Here is an 11,033-nt window from a genome sequence, read left to right on the forward strand (position 1 = left end):
ACGGACGGACGGGGTCAAGGGGCAGGTGGTCGGTCGGGCGGAGGTCACCAAGCTAAGAACTTGATTGGGAGACAAGGGGTGAAAAGAGGAAAGAGAGGGGATGAAGAAGTTAGTGTTGGTGAGGTGATAGAAGATGGATTTGTAAAGGAGGGCGTATGTCGTCTATCTTGTTTGTAAAGTAGTCGACAAAGTGGCTCGGCAAAAAGGGTGGAAGGAGGAGGGGACAGGGGGATCAAGGAGGTTGGAAAAGATAGAGAAAAGTTTTTTGGGGTTAGAGAAGGAAGACTGAATTTTGGTCAGGTAGAACGAGCTTTTGGCTGCAGAGATAGAGGAAGAGAAGGAGCAGAGGAGAGATTGATAGAAGAGCAAGTCTTCCGCTTGATTCGATTGCCATTTTCTTTCCGCCGCAGGGTGGCTCTCTCGGCCGACCGAGTCCGACAACCACGGAGCCGGAGAGGATTTCCGAACCGGTCGTGTCTTAAAAGGACAAAGATAATCAAGAGATGAAGACAGGGAAGAGAGGAGAGTGTCTTCAGTACCAGAGAGCGAGAGAGAGTAAGAGATGAAGAAGTGGTCAGAGACATGGAGAGGAGTCACAGTGAGGTTAGAGGTAGAGCAGCTTCTTGTGAAAATGTAGTCAAGGTGGTTGCCGGCTTTGTGAGTAGGAGGGGAGGGACTGAGTGAGAGGTTAAAGGAAGACAATAAGAGTAAGAGATCACATGACACTCTGTGTCCTCCTCTTCCTCATCGTCGCCCTCCTCTTCCTCCTCATCGCCCTCCTCGCATACGCCCTCCTCCTCGTTGCCCACCTCGCATACGCCCTCCTCCTCTTCCTCCTCGTTGCCCACCTCGCATACGCCCTCCTCCTCTTCCTCCTCGTCGCCCACCTCGCATCTGCCCTCCTCCTCTTCCTCCTCGTCGCCCACCTCGCATCTGCCCTCCTCCTCTTCCTCCTCGTCGCCCTCCTTGCATACACCTTCCTCCTCCTCCTCGTCGCCCTCCTCCTCCTCGTCGCCCTCCTCGCATACGCCCTCCTCCTCTTCCTCCTCTTCGCCCACCTTGCATACACACTTGCCCTCATCCTCTCACATTGTTTCTTCTATCCATTCTCAGACTTTCTCCTTCCCGCCTTCAACCACCTGTTTGCTCTCCACTGGCTTATATTGGTTGTGTCACATCATTTGATACGAGTTAAATCCATTTAGAGTGATTGTGTTGATCCATGACGTGTGTTCTCTCTTTGTATTTCATCGTTGCCCCTTGTGTTCACAGTCTGGATGACGTGTGCATTAGAGGGCAGAATGTGTTTTGGGACTGAGGATGTTTTAGAGTTTTGCTGAAAAGTCTAAGTGAGATCTGCAAATTGTGTTTTACCATGTGAAATAGTTTACGGTATTGAAAACAGACTGCACAGTTAGCTAAATGAGTTCAGGCGTCTGAGAACTTTGTTCAACCAATGGGTTTTAGTGTTTTAGCAATTGAGAAAAACTGTAATGGGTTTTGACCTCTGGGTGACCTCGACCCACGTGACTGAAAGGGTCAGCACGGGTCCATTTGTGTGGTTCTAGGACCACAGATGTGTAACCTGTGGCTCTATTTTAATTATTGTAACTCAGGTTTATGTACTAGTCACCAGGTTCAGCTACAGAGCTCAATTGTTTTGGGGAAAAAACACTAAATTATATTGTTCAGTTTTTAAGAGTTTTACTGGGATTCAACAAAAATCAATCAAAATCACACACACATATTTATAATGAATAATAAACTTCAAGGTGGACAGTCATCCGTGTGGTTCACCCTGTGGGCAGCTCTCCATCTGATATCAAGTGGTGCTCCAAGTGATCATCTGCTTCATTAACGTTAACCTGCTACTCAGTCGGACTGACAAAAACATTTGTTATCCTTTGGGATGTTTCAGATGCAAAACTTTGTTTTTGGATTATTAATTATTGTTATTTTTTTTCACTCCCTCTTTCAGCTCCTCCTCCAGGAATGAAGTACAGCTTGATAAGCCCCTCCCTCTTCCTCCTGCTCTCAAACACAGGCGGCTGCACTCTGTCCACACACTTCCTGGTTCCCTCCCACTAGAGCTGACACGCCCCGTTCACTGAACCGTCACATGTTGTTCACATCAGAAGTCAAAGCAGAGTCGCTTCTGAGGAAGTGAAACTCAGACAGTCGTTGCTCCTGAGAGGTGAAATGGAGCAGAAAGGAGTTCAGCTGGATCGGGAAACCTTCTCTTGTTCCATCTGTCTGGATCTCCTGAAGGATCCGGTGGCTATTCCCTGTGGACACAGCTACTGCATGAACTGTATTAAAGCCCACTGGGAGGAAGAGGAGGGGAAGAAACTCCTCAGCTGCCCTCAGTGTAGGCAGACCTTCACACTGAGGCCTGTCCTGCTGAAGAACACCATGTTGGCAGCTCTAGTGGAGCAGCTGAAGAAGACTGGACTCCAAGCTGCTCCTGCTGATCACTGCTATGCTGGAGCTGAAGATGTGGCCTGTGATGTCTGCACTGGGAGGAGACTGAAGGCCTTCAAGTCCTGTCTGGTGTGTCTGGCTTCTTACTGTGAGAAACACCTCCAGCCTCATTATGATGTACCTCCGTTAAAGAAACACAAGCTGGTGGACCCCTCCAACAAGCTCCAGGAGAACATCTGCTCTCGTCATGACGAGGTGATGAAGATCTTCTGCCGTACTGATCAGCAGTGTATCTGTTACCTCTGCTCTGTGGATGAACATAAAGGCCACGACACAGTCTCAGCTGCAGCAGAAAGGACCGAGAGGCAGAGAGAGCTGGAGGGGAGTCGACTCAACATCCAGCAGAGAATCCAGGACCGAGAGAAAGACCTGAAGCTGCTCCATCAGGAGGTGGAGGCCTCAACCTCTGCTGATAAAACAGTGGAGGACAGTGAGAAGATCTTCACTGAGCTGATCCGGCTCATGGAGAACAGAAGCTCTGACGTGAAGCAGCAGGTCAGATCCCGGCAGAGAACTGAAGTGAGTCGAGTCCAAGAGCTTCAGGAGAAGCTGGAGCAGGAGATCACTGAGCTGAAGAGGAACGAGGCTGAGCTGAAGCTGCTGTCACACACAGAGGATCTCAAGCAGTTTCTACTCCACTACCCTCACTGTCACCACGCTGAGTCTACACACTCGTCCGGCATCGATATCCGTCCTCTGAGACACTTTGAGGACGTGGCCGGCTGTGTCAGAAGTCAGAGATAAACTACAGGACGTTCTGGGGGACAAGTGGACAAACGTCTCACTGGCAGTGACTGAAGTGGACGATTTACTGTCTCCTTCACAAGCAGAGCCCGAGACCAGAGCTGGATTCTTAAGGTATTCATGTGACATCACTCTGGATCCATACACAGCACACACATCTGTTATTGTCTGATGGGAACAGAAAAGCAACATTAATGAGAGAAGATCAGTCTTATTCTAGTCACTCAGACAGGTTCACTACATGTTGTCAGGTCCTGAGTAGAGAGAGTCTGACTGGACGTTGTTACTGGGAGGTGGAGTGGAGAGGAGGAGTTTATGTAGCCGTCTCATACAAGAATATCAGCAGAACAGGGAGCTGGGATGAATGTCTGTTTGGATTCAATAATAAATCTTGGGCGTTACTTTGTGACGATGACAGTTTTACATTTCTTCACAACAATGTCCAAACTCCGTCTCTGGTCCTCGGTCCTCCAGATTAGGAGTGTACCTGGATCACAGAGCAGGTATTCTGTCCTTCTACAGCGTCTCTGACACCATGACTCTCCTCCACAGAGTCCAGACCACATTCACTCAGCCTCTCTATGCTGGACTTGGGTTTTATTATTATTCTGGAGACACTGCTGAGTTCAGTAAACTCAAATAGACAGAAGTGAGTTCAGGGACATCTGGTTAAAGTCTGTGTTTTAAGTCTTAAACTTATTTTGTTTCCATCATCGTCGCTGAGCAGACTTTTCTTCACCTGCCAATCAAACATTGTGGGCGGGACTTGTCCATCTTCTCCTTGTTGTTGTGTAGGTGTCTGAGTTCCTGTAGGTGGCGCTCCTTCCTGTGTGTGTTGAGTCATGGAGGCTCTCACTGCTCATGATGCTCTTTGTTTACCTGAACTCATTTATCTGCAGGCAAATGTAAAATGCTCTGAGCTCTAAATGTTTGATGAATATTGTTATTGATGTATTCTTTAATTTAAGTTTCTCTTCCTCTGCATGGGTCTTAAAGAGAGAAAGCACCAGAGCTTCTTTATCGGAGATATTTTGTTCTTAGAACTTCATGCAAATTATTCTATTAATACATTTGTGAGACTAAATGTTGTTGTTGTTTTCCCAATCAATGTACACATGATGTACTGTGTTGCATTATAAAATAAAGTATCATAATCAATCAGTAAATCTCTCGTCGTTCTTTTCCATAACTGAGGTGGTGGTCCAACACGTCTCACAGACTTCACTGAAGGTTTCATGTAACGTTCAGGTTCTTTCCGTGCGTCGGCTTCACTTCTCAAACCCGGAGGTCGGCTCCTCTGGAGGTCACGAGTGTGACCCTGTTTCCTGCATGTGGTGTGTGTGTGCTGTGCCTTTAAGTGTCTGAACCAGGGATGTGAAAGAGGTGAGCGCTCCCCAGCTGAGTGCTTCTGCTCTTCCGTCCACTGTGTCCTGACTCACGGTGTCGCTGTGGAAGCGAGGCGCCAACCCTCTGGTTCCCCAGGGAAACACCCAGAATGCACTGGGGCCAGAGGCCACTGGACCGAAACACAGGACTCATAGACGGGTGGAGTCACTTCTACATTTAATACAAGCATCAAAGTGCACAGACAAGAAAGTAAACCATGTGGGGTTAAATAAAAACATAACGTATACAGTCACACAATGTGTTGGTCATTTAGGAGTCACGCTCACTTACACTAAATAAAATGTACCTGTTGACAGCAACAATAAAAAGCCCACGCTAAGATGGCTGCTCTCTCACTATGTGCTCTCTCAGGTGTGTCTGACTACAGGAAGAAAGGCCCAGGTGAGCTTCCAACTCCCTTTTATAGGCTCCGCCCTTTTCAAACTTAGGATAATAAATTCAATTCAATTCAGTTCATTTGTATCGCCCAATTTCACAAATTACAAATTTTTATCGGAATGCTTTACAATCTGTACACAGACATCCCTGCCCCAAAACAAAAAAAGGGAAGAACCCTTTAGGAGAGAACAGAGGAGGATCCCTCTCCAGGATGGACAGATGCAATAGATGTAATGTGTACAGAAGGACAGATTTAGAGTTAAAATACATTCAATAAATATGACAGTGTATGAATAGTTCATAGTCGGCATATTCCACGATGGAGACCTCCACGATCCATCAGGCAGATGGCGGTGGGGAGGAGGAGTGGGCGGAGTCTCAACAGTGGGCGGAATCTCAACAGGACAGTGGCATAGTCAGGAGCAGGAATTCCACGACCCAGACGATCCATCAGGCAGATAGGATCTATGCCGTCTCATAGGGTCCGATGACCCCATGAGACGTGAAGTCAAGGACTCCGGGGAGAAAGCAGAGTTAGTAACGTGTGATTGAGAGATGAAAATTCATCCCTAAGGAGAGAAAAAAGAGGAGATAGGTACTCAGTGCATCCTAAAACGTCCCCCGGCAGCTATAAGCCTATAGCAGCATATCAAGGGGCTGGACCAGGTGAACCTGATTCAGCCCTAACTATAAGCTCTACGACTATAAAAGAAAAGAAAAGAAAAATATCACTGTATTTTAAAGGATAACACATTATTTGTTATAATCTGCATACTGACAGAACAGGTGCCTCACTTGCCAACACCAATGTGTCCGTGTTGAAGCAGCTGCTGAACATTGCCAGTCGGTGTTCATTTAGGACAGCAACTTCATCTTCAAACCCGGTACTTTTGGAGACAGCTTAATCCCATCCAGTTCAAGAATAAGTTTTTTTTAAACTTCAAATGTGTAGCGCAATGCTGGTGGGTAAGCGAGGTTCATGGCGTAAGTGAGCCCCATCAGCAACATGCAAGCTTTGGCACGCTGCCGCATCCCGCCAACATCTCCTCGCCTTCAAGGAGGATCGATACCTCAACGGGATCTTCTCCATCGTTGCCACGGACAACCAGGATCTTCACGATGTGTTCAGTTGCATCACTGCGGCTGTCCACCTGGATATAACATACAATAAGAATTTAGACAATAAATAAATTAGAAAACTCACCAGGCAGTCTTCAAATAACGCCTCCTCTTTCTCACCAAGGTACAGGATAAGGCTGTGATAATAGTTTCACGTTTCACCTCAATGCTTTGGTTCTGTGAATAGATAAACATGTTGTCAATACTGAACCCCTTGTTCATGCTAAATGAACTGCATACATCTGCAGAAACAGTGAAAGCAAGACTCATTTGTGGAAGCATGGAGTGTGGAGGAACAAAGAAGCAACAGAGGAGGAGTTGGTGTCTCTGCATAGAGCAGGTACAGTGTGAACAAGCATCACTTTGAACAAACACACCTGACTCAGTCCAACATGGCCTCAGCTTGGTCCCAAGGACACCACCCTTGGCTTTCATCAAGCTGATAAGTTGTGGTGTGTGATAGTCAAGCTCGTACATGAACGTCCGCTCGAGGGGAATTGTCGTAATTCTTCTGAATCCTGCCTCTGAATGGACAAAAGTCAACAACAGGAACTGAGCCCAATGCTACAATACACAATACAAGTTAGCACTGCAATAACGATGAACACAAATAAAGAATCGGTTTGGCTTGTCATTTAGAACAGGGTCCCCAACCCCCGGGCCGTGGCCCGGTACCGGTCCACGGCTTGGTTGGAACCGGGTCGCGGAAAAAAAGTGAATAAAAAAAGTTTTAATTTTTTTGTTGTTGAATCTGTCGGAAAAATATATTATTTTGAAAAAGGAGCGGATCCACCCGTGTGTACGTCTGAGCCGCGTTCAGGAGTCTTAAGGTTCGGGTTTATCGCTGCAGGCGAGTCTCACGCGCCGAACCCTCTGCTGGCGGCACAGTGCCAAAGAATCTTAAAACATATTCAACCTGCTCAATGAATTCTGTCACTTCAGGGAAATGACAACTGTTTTCAAGTTGGCCGATAAAGTCGCTGCTGTGTGGGCGAGTGAACAGCGGAACATTCCACATGTTTCAGACGTTGACCGGTGGAAGAGGCTTTTCAAAGAGTTTGAGCGGTACTCCAACCACAAAAGACCCGACTGCAAAAGAATAGACCTGCAACCCATTTGTAAACAAACCCACCCGGTGAATCGAGCCCGTCCGAGCTAGAAGAACATGTGTTGGAGATGCAAATGACGGTGGCCTTAAGGGACATTTCACACAACAACTCTGCCTGTTCTAATGACAGCGACCAGAACTCGGTTAGAGCAGCGGACCAAACACACGCCTGTGTCGCCGTCTCCATCAGCGGCTCGTTGCAGGTCAACAAGCGCACGGCTCACACTAATTCGGCGTAATGATGAGTTGTAGTTTTGGCACTTTATGCCCTTCGATAATTGTATGACGTCATATTTATTACATCATTTATATTGCCGGTCCGTGAAAATAATTTCTGACACGGAACCAGTCCGTGGCTCAAAAAAGGTTGGGGACCGCTGATTTAGAACACATATACATGAATAAACTTCTGTTGGGAGCAGCAGTCCTACATGGGGATGTTGTTGGGTGTTGTTTTAACAGTTATTCCCTGACCTCAGCTTCAGAGAACAAAGCAGGCCATCTCTGTTCCAAGTCATCAGCCGCAGGACTTCCGGTCGCGGTCTCCAGCCTCCGCATGGAGAATGTCATGGCCATTTTGTCTTGAGTCACCTTGGTGTTGTTCTTCTTCTGTACCTCATGAATAAGCTCCTGTCTCACCACCTCCAGACTGTGTGTGGTACTTGTGCATGAACCCATGTGAATGAATGCTCCGGAGTTAGTGGAAGACAAAGGGACAGTCCTGACACCAACGAGGACTCTTTCCATCCTGGAGAGGGACGTCAACAGGCTGTTCAAGAGAAACCTGTAGAAGACCTGCTGAGCAGCAAACAGCAGACGCTCATCAAGAAGCTCACGAGTGAACCAGATCAGATGATTCTGCCGTTTGTTGGTGATTTATAGGAAAAAATAAATCTGTAGTATTGATCAACTTGACATTGTTCTCATTTAATTGGGTTAAAGTTTCTGACTTCTTGAATTGTCATTAAAGAACTTTGTAATAATTTTGAAGAGTTTTAAATGTTATTCTTGATTTTACAGGGAGCCAGTGGAGAGCAGCTAGTGGAGGAGTCATGTGATCTCTTTTCTTAGTTTCAGTGAGAACACGAGCTGCAGCATTCTGGATCAACTGGAGGGACCTAAGAGACTTATAAGAGCAGCCTGATAATAAGGAGTTGCAGTAATCCAGTCGAGAAGCAACGAACGCATGAACCAGTTTTTCAGCATCTTTTTGGCATGTGTCTGATTTTAAAAATATTGCGTAGATGAAAGAATGCAGTCCTTGAGATTTGCTTTACGTGGGAGTTAAAGGACAAGTCCCGATCAAAGATAACACCGAGATTCTTTACAGTGGTGTTGGATGCTAGGGCAATGCCGTCTAATTGATCTCTGTGGCGCTCAGGGCCGATTAAAATTACTTCGGTTTTGTCTGAGTTTAACATCAAGAAGTTGCAGGTCATCCATGTTTTCATGTCTTTAAGACATGCTTACATTTTACCGAGTTGATTGTTCTCCTCTGGTTTTATCGATAGATATAATTGAGTATCATCTGCATAACAATGAAAGTTTATGGTGTGTTTCCTGATAATATTGCCCAAAGGAAGCATGTATAAGGTAAATAAAATTGGTCCAAGCACAGAACCTTGTGGAACTCCGTGATTAACGTTGGTGGTTATCGAGGCGTCATCGTTTACAAATACAAACTGAGATCGATCTGATAAATAGGATTTAAAGCAACTTAGTGCGGTGCCTGAAATGCCAATCGACTGCTCCAGTCTCTGTAACAGGATGTCATGGTCAATGGTGTCGAACAAGACCAGTACAGAGATGAGTCCTTTATCAGCACGAAGGTCTAACAAGACCAGTACAGAGATGAATCCTTTATCTGATGCTATTGGGAGGTCAATAGGCGTGTACATATTATTGTATGTATGGTGTAAGAGCCAAATGCATGATTTCATTTGTTATAATAATTTAGTTTTAAAAGATTTAAAAAGGTAACTGAATATAAATCCTTTTCATTATGATTTGAAAGAATGTTTAGTTTAACATATATAATTTAGTCTTGTATTTGAAAGCTTCATAATTTGTCTGAATGTGAGCTTCCAATCAGATGACGTCACGTCAGTATAACAGCTAGCTGTGTTGGACTGTCAGTCATGTGAGTTCAGAGTTGTTGGAAGCGACATAGTTTTTTGACCGTGTGACCGTGTACTATACGATTTTTAAGTAAACATAATTTTGTATGAAACTACTTGTGTCACTCGCGTGTCAATTAATAGCTTTTTAAAGACTGATCTCAATAGTGTGGTACAAAAGAACCAGAACTAGACGGAGTGCCACTACAATGTAGTCAAAAAACTTAGTTTAGCCGAGCTTCGCTGGATTACCTGGACAGGTGGGGAACGCAGCCAGCGGCCGCTCGAGTGGAGCGGGCTAGAGGCTCGCGGTGGAACGGGTGATCCATGGAGATATGCTACGAGAGCGCAGCCAGTCTGCCGCTCGTGTAAACGGACTGGAAGCTAACGTCGGACCTGTGAATCCATTGAAGTATTCTACGAGATCAGGTATCGAAAACTCCTTTTTATCTTTGAGTATTATGAAGATACGAAGATATACGGAGGATTGGAGGAAAACGAAAATTAATTTGTAACTGCTCAATGCTGAAAAAACCAACGTGATGCACCGGTGCGAGAACCTACAGTGATAAGCCGATATTCAGTCAATGCGGAGGTTTTGGCGATTTTTGAGACGCTGTTTTTGCACTCGTTTTTAAAGAGAAAAGTTCCGTGAAAGAAAAGAGCTTTTGAACGGAGGCATACAGCTTGAGCACTAGCTACGTGTACGATGGCTGATGGGGAAGAGAGAGGTGTGGAGGATGTGACGGCGCAGGGAAGATCACGGAAGCCAACGGAGAAGGCATTAGAAAACCAGTTGCAGAAATACATTGCATTGAGGAGACGTAAATTAGGAACTCTGACAAGCAAAATAAGGCAGTTTGAGATACTAATGAGTGATGCTGGAAGAGTCCAAAATGTGCAAGATGCGATGGAAAACGATTTTGCAGAGTTGGTAGGAGAGTTCAGAAGTCTCAACAGTGAAGTTGCAAATCTTTTAGATGAGGATGAAAGAACATTTGACCAGGATAATTGGTTTGAAATGAAAATGGCACCAATCAGAGAATTTATGAAAGAAACTAAAAGATGGATAGCAGTTGTGCATGATTCAACACCAGTGCTGCCAATGGAAAATGTACAGCAAAAAGAATTTGATATAGTGGATAGCCTGCAAGAAGCTGTGAGACCACATGACAGTATTTCCCAGGCAGGAGATAGACATGCAGAACGTGGTAGCCTATGTGGCACACAAGTAAGTCATGCAACATGCGCATCACGTGTTTCATCAACACGGGTTCTACAGGAAGCACAACATGCAGCCCTGCTAGAGCGTGCTGCAGCACTGAAGAGGAAGCAAGAGCTGGAATTTAAATCTGCTAGAATCCAAGCTGAAAAAGAGGAATTAGAGATGAAAACAGCATTAGCTGAAAGTCAAGCAAAATTAAAGGTTCTGAAAGAATATGAAAGATCTGAAGATGGTTACAGTTACCATATGCCAGTGCAACAATTACAATTTAGGAAAGTGGAGAAGGAAAGGGTTAGCATAAGGATACCGCAACAAGCTAACACAAACGTTCACATTCAACCATCAATGCTGCACTCGCAAACATCACCGCCTCAGGCAGCCACAAGTCATCAGTCTAACACTCAAGTGGACAGAAGTGATGACATACTAAAGGTCATGCAAAGGCAGAACGTAA

The 11,033-nt window shown here is 45.5% G+C and overlaps 1 pseudogene; it reads left to right on the plus strand.

Annotated features, from left to right (window-relative positions):
* Window positions 1-815: 815 nt before the first annotated feature.
* On the plus strand, window positions 816-3,485 carry LOC130198230 (E3 ubiquitin/ISG15 ligase TRIM25-like; annotated as a pseudogene).
* The last annotated feature ends 7,548 nt before the right edge of the window (window positions 3,486-11,033 follow it).

This window comes from Pseudoliparis swirei, chromosome 8, assembly GCF_029220125.1.
Source record: "Pseudoliparis swirei isolate HS2019 ecotype Mariana Trench chromosome 8, NWPU_hadal_v1, whole genome shotgun sequence".
Taxonomy (NCBI): domain Eukaryota; kingdom Metazoa; phylum Chordata; class Actinopteri; order Perciformes; family Liparidae; genus Pseudoliparis; species Pseudoliparis swirei.